General features: G+C 41.3%; 1 pseudogene across 1 annotated transcript; it reads left to right on the top strand.

Moving 5' to 3' along the window:
* The first annotated feature begins 8697 nt into the window (after nucleotides 1-8697).
* Nucleotides 8698-9600, top strand: LOC308513995 (bolA-like protein 2; annotated as a pseudogene). Its single transcript has 2 exons — nucleotides 8698-8733; nucleotides 9355-9600. The product of its transcript is annotated as a bolA-like protein 2 (transcript).
* The last annotated feature ends 2490 nt before the right edge of the window (nucleotides 9601-12090 follow it).

The following is a 12090-nucleotide window of genomic DNA, read 5'->3' as shown; positions in this document are numbered from 1 at the left end:
AGGCTCTATCCCCGGGGCAGGGAGTGCAGGAGGCAGCTGATAAATGATTCTCTGTCATCATTGATGTTTCTCTCTCTCTCTTCCTTCCTCTCTGAAAATAATAAAAATATATATTTTTTAAAAACCTGCTCTATCTTCAATCCATTGCAACCCATTTTCTGTCCTTAACAAGCCATTGTCATAAAGCTAAAATTTTAAAATCACCTTACATTCATCCTTCATTAGTTTATTAAAAGAAATACTTGTTTTTCTTGGTGTTGAGATGAGGGATACTGCCTATCTTCTTAGAGATAACATAAATGATTCCATTCTTTTTTTGGAAATGTATATTTTTTAATTAAAAAAATTATTACTCATATTTATTTTACAGATGAGGAAACTGAATTGCAGAATTTATTAGAATGGTATACTAATAAATGCAGATAGCAAGTGGGCAGACATGCCTAGAGTACAGGTGCTGCAAACTCTTAAACTATAGATACATATTTGTGAATAGTCAGTCTAGAGATATGGAGATTCTAGTTAAAATTATACATTTTAAAAAACATATTTTTTTTTATTGGTTTCAGAGAGGAAGAGAGAGATGGAAACATCAGTGATGAGAGAGAATCATTGATTGGCTGCCTCCTGCACACACCACACTGGGGATCGAACCTGCAACTGGGAATTGAACTGTTGACTTCTTGGTTCACAGGTAGGTTGATGGCTGGGCAAATGGTTTAAGTCAGTAACCTTAAATATTATTTTACTTGACTCTAAACTAACATTTATAACAACTATGTGACCATACTGTGATAATTGCTATAAATGCACTCTCATTAAACAAGGTGAGATACTATTATCCTATTATAGATGCTAAGGGTTAGAGCAAGAGTCATGACTTCCCAAAAAACACACACCTAAGAAGAGCTGACTCCAGAACCCCTGGTCTTAGCTATACTTTTATATGGATTTCTCTCCATGTCAGAATGCTGTATTTATATTGCTCTATATCAGTGGTTCTCAACCTGTGGGTCGTGACCCCTTTGGGGGTCGAATGACCCTTTCACAGGGGTTGCCTAAGACCATTAGAAAACACATATATAATTACATATTGTTTTTGTGATTAATCACAATGCTTTAATTATGTTCAATTTGTAACAATGAAATTGGGGGTCACCACAACATGAGGAGCTGTATTAAAGGGCTGGGGCATTAGGAAGGTTGAAAACCTTTTAAACACACACAATCTTTTGTTCCTTGGCCTGTGAATGTCTCTCCAATTTTTACCTTGCAGATGTTTAAGGGTTTTTCTTCCTCTGCTAATCATGAACAGTGGTATTCCCTGGATTCTGTCATCAGACCTGTTCTGTTCTCTGTCCTCTTGCTTTGCCCTTGTTTTTATTGTATTTTATTTTTAAAATATTTTATTGATTTCAGATAGGAAGGGAGAGGGAGAGAGAGACAGAAACATCAATGACAAGAAAGAATCATTGATAGGCTGCCTCCCACATGCCCTCCACTGAGGATCTAGCAACCTTGACCAGAATGTGCCCTTGACCAGAATCGAACCTGGGACCCTTCAGTCTGCAGGCTGACACTCTATCCACTGAGCAAAACTAGCATCTCCATACCTCTAGGCTATTTACAAATATGTATCTTCAGTTTAAGAGTTTGTAGCACCTGTACGCTAGCCCTATCTGCCCACTTGGTATCTGCATTTATACTAACCTAATTCTGTGACTCAGTTTCCTCATCTGTAAAAAAAATATGAGTAATATTTTTTAATTTAATTTCCTTCATCACAATTTATCCCTTCGATGCCCTTGTCCACACAGCCCCCCACCACACCACACTGTTGTCCATGTCCATGAGTTCTCTCTCTTTTTTTTTTTTTTGCTTAACCCCTCCCTTCCCACCCACCTCCAAAGCTGTCTGCCTGCTCGCTACCTATGAGTCTGTCTCTATTTCACTTGATAGTTCAGTTTGTTCATTAAATTCCCTATATGTGCCCTTGACTGGAATTGAACCCAAGACCCTTCACTCTGTGGGCCAATGCTTTAACCACTGGGCAAAACCAGCTAGGACGCAACTTCTTCCTGAAGTAAGCATCAGTGAGATGTTTGGGGACTTTAACACCACTGATACCAATTTCGGTGGAGGTGACAATGACAAATTTCTGGTGTGTTCCAAGCAGAGGAACTCAACAAAGAGACAAGACTAGTGACAATTAGCTGGCCACTGCTCAGCTGCCTCAGAAAAACCACCCTGCAGCCTCTGTGGAGCCCAGTGAGGATGATCAGCATGGTCCCGGGAGTGATACTGGCCTGAGGTTTTCTCACTTGCTGACTGAAGTGTTTCTTGGCTCAACAGCTTTAGAGATACCTCTTCAGTAGGATAATATCTAGGCATTTTGTGATGTTTAACTGTTGCAGAAGACCAAAGAAATACCAAGCACGCTTCCTAGAGAAAGGGAGGGACACCGTTTATCAACACTAGTGGACTCCGGGGATAATTTCCAAATCAGAGTGAAGTAACACGCAGAGGGCTTCGCTTTTTATAACCTTCTGGGGTCTTGTCTTGCAGATATGGTTCAGCCCCCTTTCGTGGGCTTACAGGAAGGCCCCCAGGTGTTGGGGGTCCCCAGGCCATACCCAATGATCTGTCCTGGGGCCAGGGATGACCTCCCCCACAAGGCAGTGCATTGTTCACAGCTTTTATGGCCTGACATGCCTTGCAAGACCAGTTTCCTCCTCAACTTAACATCTTCACTTGAATTTCTAATAAGCAGCACAAAATTAATATTTCCAAACCAAACTTCCAATATTCCTCCCCTACACAAGTTCTTCGTATAGCCTTCTCCATCAGTGTATGACAATTCCATCTGTTTAGCTGGTCAGGCCAAAACCATAAAACCAACTTTGTTTACTAGGCCATCAAAATATATCTAGAATTCAGATGTTTCTTTTTTATTTAATATATTTTTATTGATTTCAGAGCGGAAGGGAGAAAGGAGAGAAACATCAATGAGAAGCATTGATCAGCCAATGCCTCCATGCCCCCTACTGGGTATTGAGCCTGTAACCTGGGTATGTGCCCTGACCAGGAATCAAACCATGACCCCCTGGTTCATAGGTTGATGCTCAATCACTGAGCCATGCTGGCTGGGCAATTTATTTATTTATTTGTTTGTTTGTTTATGTTTTATTTATTTTTTTAAAGTATATATTTTTATTGATTTCAGAGAGGGAGGAAAAGGGAGAGAGAGATAGAAACATCCATGATGAGAAACAATCATGGACCTGCTGCCTCCTACAAGTCCCCCACTGGGGATCGAGCCTACAACCCGGGCATGTGCCCTTGACCGGAATCGAACCTGGGACCTTTCAGTTCACAGGCCGATGCTCTATCCACTGAGCAAAACTGGCTAAGGCTGTTTGTTTATCTTTTAAAGAAATGTACTGATTTTGTTACTGCCTGAATTACAGGAGAGCTGGGGCTTCTGGCAAAAGAGTAAGCTCACATTGGCAAGTTCCAACACAAGCTGTACGTAATCCCTTACTAACTATCTAGAAGTCTACTACACTATCCAAAGTGCCATATACTGCTTAAATTGTTCCAATAGCCTTCCAACTGCTCTCCTTCTTTGCACCCTTGCCTTCCTGTAATCTAGTCTCAACCTATTGGCCAAAATGAGAGAGAGAGAGAGAGAGAGAGAGAGAGAGAGAGAGAGAGAGAGAGAGAATGATCTGTTGTTCCACTTATTTATGCATTCATTGGTTGATTCTTATATGTGCCCTGACAGGAGATCAAACTCACAACTTTGGCATATGGGGATGACATTCTAACCAACTGAGCTACCTGGCCAGGGCTTGTTCTAGCTCTTTCAGTTGGGAGTGGGACCCAGGAGTCTTATCTTTTAAGATTCACTAATGCTTGCTTTTTTGCAACAGTTTTGCTGCCAGAACACAAGTGTTGTAAAAACCACCACTAAATCAAACCCAAAATGAGAAAGGAAAAGACTCATACTATCATCATCGTCTTGGACACATACTGGCCATCATCTACCACTACTGGCCATCTGACCTACAAATGTGGTGGGATTGACAAAAAATTTGAGAAGGAGGCTGCTGAGATAGGGAAGGGGCTCCTTTAAGTATGCCTGGGTCTTAGATAAGCTAAAAGCTGAACATGTCCTGGCTGGTGAGGCTCAGTTGGTTGGAGCGTTGTGCCATGCACCAAAAGGTCTTGGGTTTGATTTCCAGTCAAGGCTCATACCTAGGTTTTGGGTTCCATCCCCAGCCCTGGGTGGGATATGTGCAAGAGGCAGCCGATTGATGTTTCTCTATCTCTTCCTTCCACTCTCTCTCCCCCTCCTCTTCTCTCAGGCATGCATATCATAAACTCTAAGGTCTCCCTGAGACATTTGCAACCAGGGGAGCAATGGGCAGTGGCAGCTCATCCTGGGCTAACCCCCTGAGCCTGTCTTCTCTTCTTCTCTGACTTTCTAGTGAGCCAAAGCAGCCCTGCCTAGGCTCTGTCCTGTCGCGTCTTCTTTGCTAAGCCCTTTCTTGTTTCACTGTCTCCAGCTGTAATAAACGTATTCTCAAAAAATAAATAAATAAATAAATAAATCTCTAATTCTTGTGCATCCTAAATTTTAAGAAGCACTGCTCTGGAATACAGTGCTAGGCAATAGGGAAAAGACAGCTTCAGTGGTCAAAACACTGATATTCACAATATTGGAGAATTACAAGAACTCTCAAAACCAGACATTTTTTCCTTGTGGTTCAGTTTTAGAGTTGTCAGGTCTTACTCTAACTATAGGTTTATAATATTTAAGGAGTAAATTATGTGTACCAAATGCTAAGTTCTCCTAGTGGAGAGGTCTGAAGGGTGGAACCATCAAACTGAATTGTCATTCAACCCTGAGCAACACTACAGAAAGCAGGGCTTCACTCCCCTTTCCAACCCTACCCTCAGGGCATCTTTGACCCCATGTAAGAAAGGATTTCTTTTCCTACTCTTAGATCTAGCCCCCAGGAAAGGGGAAGACATCTGGAAAAGTCTACCAAAGCTGAGTCAACATTTAACATTGCTCTGAAAAGATGTGATATTATCGGCCTAGAAGTGAACAGGCTTCTCAATTTCTCAGTAGGTGTTAGAAAATGAGGAACAGGAACTTAGAAAAGTAGGTGGTTGTGGGAGTTGAGTAAGGTGAAGTGATGGTGGTTGTGGTGAGAATAAAGGAGAAACTCTATCACAATAGTTGCTCTAATTTGCTGGTAGTGGAATGAAATAAAGCTGTTAATACTAATAATAATACATCTAAATATTGTACTTAAAATATTTCAGGATGCCAGAGAATTCTAATATTATAAAGGGATTAGAGAAAGAAGGAGCTAGAGGTTCCTGTCTCCCAGGAGTATATATGTATTTTAAAAAATTTTTATTTATCAATTTGAAAGAGAGAGAAACATTGATTTGCTGTTCTACTTATTTCTGTATCCATTTATTGGTTGATTCTTGTATGTGCCCCATCTGCTAGCAACAAAGATCAATAGTATGTCTCCAACAGAGCACCATTCCCCCAGGGGGGTGATTAGCCATCTATGTAGTGGCAGGTTCTTTCTTAGGACCACTTTCATCTTGGAAGAAGTAGTACTTTGTTCTTTTTTAAATATATTTTATTGATTTTTTACAGATAGGAAGGGAGAGGGATAGTTAGAAACATCGATGAGAGAGAGACATCGATCAGCTGCCTCCTGTACACCCCCCACTGGGGATGTGCCTGCAACCAAGGTACATGCCCTTGACCGGAACCGAACCCAGGACCCTTTAGTCCGCAGGCCGACACTCTATCCACTGAGCCAAACCGGTCAGGGCAGTACTTTGTTTTTATTGGAATAGACATTTATTCTGGATACAGATTTGCCTTTCCTGCATGAATGCTTCTGCCAAAGTTACTATCTGTGCATTTACAGAATGCATAATCTAACTTCATGGTATTTCACACAGCATTCTGATTGATGAGTTCTCTTTATTGAAAATGAAGTGTCACAAATGCGCTCATACTTATGGATTTCACCGGTCTCACAATGTTTCCCATCATCCTGAAGTAGTTGGCTAGAATGGTGGAATGGCCTTTGGAAGGCTCATTAGCAGAGCCAGCTAGGTGGCACTACCTTTCAGGGCTGGGGGATTGTCCTGCAGGCGGCTGTGCATGCTCTAAATCAACATTCAATACATGATGTTGTTTCTCCCATAGCCTGGATTTGTAAGTCCAGGAATGCAGGAAAACAAAGACTTTGTATCATCTTATTGGAAAAGAGCACATTTTTAAAAAATATATATATTTTATTGATTTTTTACAGAGAGGAAGGGAGAGAGATAGAGAGTCAGAAACATCGATGAGAGAGAAACATCGATCAGCTGCCTCCTGCACATCTCCCGCTGGGGATGTGCCCGCAACCCAGGTACATGCCCTTGACCGGAATCGAACCTGGGACCCTTCAGTCCGCAGGCCGATGCTCTATCCGCTGAGCCAAACCGGTTTCGGTAAGAGCACATTTTTTATTGTACACAAGGTAGACAGAAGCATGACTTTGCTATTTTCTTTTAAAAAGAATATTTTTATTGATTTCAGAGAGGGAGAGGGAGAGAGAGATAGAAACATCAATGGTGAGAGAGAATCATTGATAGGCTGCCTCCTGGCATACCCCACTCTGGGGATCCAGCCCACATCCCAGGCAAATGCCCTGACGGGAAATAGAACTGCAATCTCCTGGTTCATAGGTCAGTGCTCAAACTGAGCCATGCCGGCTGGGCTGACTGCTATTTTCTTTATTTGAAGATTAAATATGATTTAAGGGATGTCTATAGGTGCCAAGTTGACAAGAGATGAGCCATGATGATTACTTTTATGTATCTATTTGGCTAGTCTAGATTAGCCTGCAGGATCGGGCCAAAACCAGCTCTCCTACATTCCCTAAGGGGTCCTGGATTGCAAGAGGGCGCAAAGCCAGGCTGAGGGACCCCACTCGTGCATGATCAGGGCTGGGGAGGGGAGCCGGAGGTTGGCCAGCCAAGGAGGGACTGTGGGAGGGCTCCAGGGCATGTTTGACCCATCTCGCTCAGTCCCGATTGGCCAGACCCCAGAAGCAAGCTAAACTACCAGTCAGTACGTCTGCCCTCTGGTGGTCAGTGCATGTCATAGCGACTGGTCGACTGGTCAACCGGTGGTCAGTGCATGTCATAATGAGCAGTTGAGCGGCCTTAGCATATCATTAGCATATTACACTTTGATTGGTTGATCAGACAACCGGACACTTAGCATGTTAGGCTTTTATTATATAAGATTTTTCACATTAGATTTGAGGAATCTACAAGGATGCATATATCATATACGTAGAAAAAATATAATAATGCCAGAAAAAGAAACTATTAAGTTGATGTAAACTCAAGATTATAGCAGTCAAAACAGTATAGTATGTACATAAAAATGGACACAGAGATCAATGGAACAGAATAGATAACCCAGAAATAAGCCCATACATGTTAGCCAATTCATTTGTGACCAAGGAGCCAAGAATATACATTTGATGCGTCAATGAATGGTGTTGGAAAAACTGGACAGTCACATGTGAAAGAATGAAACTGGACCACTATCTTATACCATACACAAAAATTAATTCAAAATGGATTAAACACTTGAATGTAAGATCTGAAATGATAAAACTCTTGGAAAAAAAACATGGGCAGTAAGCTCCTTGACATTGGTGTTGGCAATAATTTTTTTTTTTTTTACACCACAGGGAAAGGCAACAAAAACAGAAAATAAACAAGTGGAAATACACCACACTAAAAACTTCTACACAGCAAAGGAAACCATTAACAAAATGAAACAGCAAGCTGAATGGATGAACATATTTGCAAATCTATATCTAATAAGGGCTTAATATACAAAATAAATGAAAAATTCATACAACTCAATAGCCGAAAAACAATCTCAAAGACATACAGATGGCCAGCAGGTACATGAAAAGATGATCAACATCATTCATTACCAGGGAAATGCAAATCAAAATCACAATCACCTCACACACTTGTTAAAGTGGCTATTATAAAAGAGATAAGAGATAACAAATGCAAAGATGTAGGGGAAAAGGAGCCTTTGTACCCTATAGGCGGAAATATAAATTGGTGCAGGCACTATGGAAAACAGTATGGAGGTTTCTCAAAAAATTAAAACTAGAACTACCATAACATTCAGCAAGTCCACTTCAAGGTATGTAACTGAAGAAACTGAAAACACAAACTCAAAAAGATATATGCACCTCTATGTTAATTGCATTATTTACAATAGCGAAGATAAGGAAACAACCTTAAATGTCCAGTGGTGAATGAATGGATAAAGAAAATGTGACATGCATGCCCGCGTGCACGTGCACACACACTCAGCCATTAAAAAAAACCAAAAATCCCTAAATCTTACCATTTGTGACAACATGGATGGACCTCAAAGGCATTATGTTAAGAGAGATAAGTCAGTCAGAGAAAGACATATATTGCATAATATCACTTATCGGTGGAACCAAAAAAGAAAACAACATACAGAAGCAAATAAAACAGAAACACTCAGAGATATAAAGGACAAACTGAGCCTGCGTGGCCCTGGGGTTCTGCCCCAGCTGGGCTGCCACCCCCAAGGCTTCGGCCATGGACCTCAGCGCCCAGTACCTCCGGGAAAAGCATGTCAAACTCAAGGGCTTACACGGGCCAAATAAACAATGTTTAAGTTTATGTGGGCCGCAAAAAAACACAAGCTTCAATTTTCATAGAAGCGTAGGTTTATTTTGATAGAGACATGCTGGATACAAAGGCCTGAAATAAATGTGTAATTGTTAGCATAAAATAAGAGAACATTTTAATAAAAATTAATATTTTTTCTTGAACATTAACTTACCAGACACTGAATAACTGCACAAACTAATAAGCGTAACACAAATAAACCTATTTCTCTTGTTCTCTGAAAGTGAAATATTTCCTGTTGCGCACACCACACAAGTCAGTACAAGACTAATGATGTGGCAATTGGCTGCTACAATATTTGCAGCTAGTATTAGTGGAGAGAAATGGTGCCCCTGTGCGTAAGGCGCGTAAGGGAAATGAATGCAACACGATTTCTAGTACTCAGTCATTAGCGAACATTGTAGTTCGTTATTAATAATTATGTATAACAAGATATTGTAAAAATTAAGTTAGGAACTTTTAATAAAACGTTTCTTACATACTGTTATATTGGCTGGGCCGCAAAAATGTTCCTTGTGGGCTACATGCGGCCCGCGGGCCGTGGGTTTGACATGCTTGCTGTAGCAGGACCCAGAGTCAGAGCACTGGGAAGTGGAGGACACAACCCCCAATCCGTGGGCCTCCAGCTACCGAGTCCTGGCGGTGTCGCTAGTTCGAGGAGAAACCGCTGCTTCAGCGTCACCAGCTGGTGAATCTGTGCCTGGCAGAAGAGCTCCCCCATATCCATGCCTTTGAGCAGAAAACCCTGACCCAGAGCAATGGGCCCTTAGAGCAGCAGAAATAAGAGGCCAGAACCTGCATAGCCATTAAATTAAAAATCAGGACCAAAAGAAAAACAACAACGAACTGATGGTTGCTAGAGGGGTGGGAGGATGGGTGAAAAGGTGCAGGGTAATGTGAAGTACAAAATCCCAGTTATAAAAATAAATACTAGAAACCCTTACGTGGTTTTTACATTACAACCCCCTCCGTTTTGCAATGACAAACAATAGGTTATTCGATTATGGTTTTTTAACTCCTTGCTTTTCTTTATAACTTCACCACTAAATTAAGCATGCCTATAGTTCAATTTTACTTAAAACACACACACACACATATTAATGCCCTAGCCCAGTGGTCAGCAAACCGCGGCTCATGAGCCACATGCGGCTCTTTGGCCCCTTGAGTGTGGCTCTTCCACAAAATACCACGTGCGGGCGCGCACATACAGTGCGATTGAAACTTCGTGGCCCATGCGCAGAAGCTGGTTTTCGGCCTGGGCGAGTCTATTTTGAAGAAGTGGCATAGAAGAAGTGGGGGGTGTCGGTTGGTCGGGCGGGCGGGCGGGTGAAGGGAGACACAGCGCAGGCGGGCCAAGGGATATGCAGCGTGGGGGAGGTACATTGTTTTGAGGTACATTCGCTGAGGTCGACCCCTTCCAACTCTCCCATCCACACTCATCTATCTGAGACAAGTATACAAGACGAGTGTGGATGGGAGAGTTGGAAGGGGTTGACCTCAGCGAACGTACCTCAATCAGATTGAGGACGCTTTTAGCAAAGGCCAGTTTAGGAGTACCCTAATTAAGTTAATAACAATGTACCTACCTATATAGTTTAAGTTTAAAAAATGTGTCTCTCAAAAGAAATTTCAATCGTTGTACTGTTGATATTTGGCTCTGTTGACTAATGAGTTTGCCGACCACTGCCCTAGCCCTTTGGCTCAGTGGATGGAGCGTTGGCCTGCAGACTGAAAAGTCCGAGGTTTGATTCTTGTCAAGGGCATGTACCTGGGTTGTGGGCATATCCCCAGTAGGAGATGTGCAGGAGGTGATGTTTCTCTCTCATCGATGTTTCTAACTCTCTATCCCTCCCCCTTCCTCTCTGTAAAAAAAAAAAAAAAAAATCAATAAAATATATTTTAAAAAACATTAATGTATTGCATGATACGCATTTTAATGTGTCTCACTTCTCTTTTCACCATTTTACCTCAGATTTATCTTTGTTGTGTGGAAGCTGTAGCTTATTTGCATTGCTGAATACTATCTTATCTTATGAATGTGCTATGGTCTACTTATGCATTCTACTGTTGATGGATATTGGATTGTTTTTAGCTTAGGGTTATTACTAACATTGCTGTGACATTCTTGTACATTTTTTCTGGTGTAAATAATATTTCTAAAGACAAATACTGAGTAGTGGAATGGTGGGTTTAGAGGGCATGTGTATTTTTAGCTGTTTTTCTTTTTTGAATGATTTTGCCAATTTATAGTCTTGTTAACAATTCATATGAGGTAGTTATCGTATACTTGGCACCATCAATCTTTTTAATTTTAGTTATTCTAATGAGTGAGTATACGATGATATTTCATTGTGTTTCTAATTGGTATTTCTTTGATGGCCCATAAATTTGGGTATTTGCATTTCTTTTGTGAAAAGGTCTGCTTGAGTCTTTTGCCCATTTTTCCTGTTACATTGTTTGAGATTTTATTGGTGTGTATTAGTTTCTTTTATCTATTCCTGAACGGAGATAATAATGTAGTTTAATTTATCAATCTTTTCAATAATGTTTTTTTTTGTTTTGTTTTTTTAAAAAAATATATTTCTTTATTGATTTCAGAGAGGAAGGCAGAAGGAGAGAGAGAAACATCAATGATGAGAGAGAATCATTGATCGGCTGCCTCCTGCACACCCCCTACTGGGGATCGAGCCCGCAATCCAGGCATGTGCCCTTGATCGGGATCAAACCTGGGACCCTTCAGTCCCCAGGCTGACGCTCTATCCACTGAGCCAAGCCGGCTAGGGCTCAATAATGTTTTTTTGTTTGTTTGTTTTTTGTTTTTGTTTTTTATATATTTTATTGATTTTTTACAGAGAGGAAGGGAGAGAGATAGAGAGTTAGAAACATCGATGAGAGAGAAACATTGATCAGCTGCCTCCTGCACATCTCCTGGGGATGTGCCCGCAACCCAGGTACATGCCCTTGATCAGAATCGAACCCGGGACATTTCAGTCCGCAGGCCAATGCTCAATCCACTGAACCAAACCGGTTTCGGCTCAATAATGTTTTTAATGTCTTGTTTGAGAAACCTTTCTCCTCCTGAGATTATATTTTCTCATATTTGTTTTGTTTCTTTGTTAATCTTCACCCCAGGATATTTTTTCCATTGATTTTTAGAGAGAGTGTAAGGAAGGGAGAGAGAGAGAGAAACATTGATGTCAGAGAGACAACAGAAGGAGAGAGTGCCCCTAGGATTTTGGTCCCAGCTCTGGGAAGGGGACAGAAGCCCAAAGAATATCCGACAGAGCAACAGCTCCTAGC

This window comes from Myotis nattereri (assembly GCF_964212035.1).
Source record: "Myotis nattereri genome assembly, chromosome: 2".
Classification (NCBI taxonomy): Eukaryota; Metazoa; Chordata; class Mammalia; order Chiroptera; family Vespertilionidae; genus Myotis; species Myotis nattereri.
Note: the sequence above shows the minus strand (reverse complement) of the source record. Positions and strands in the feature narration are given on the sequence as shown.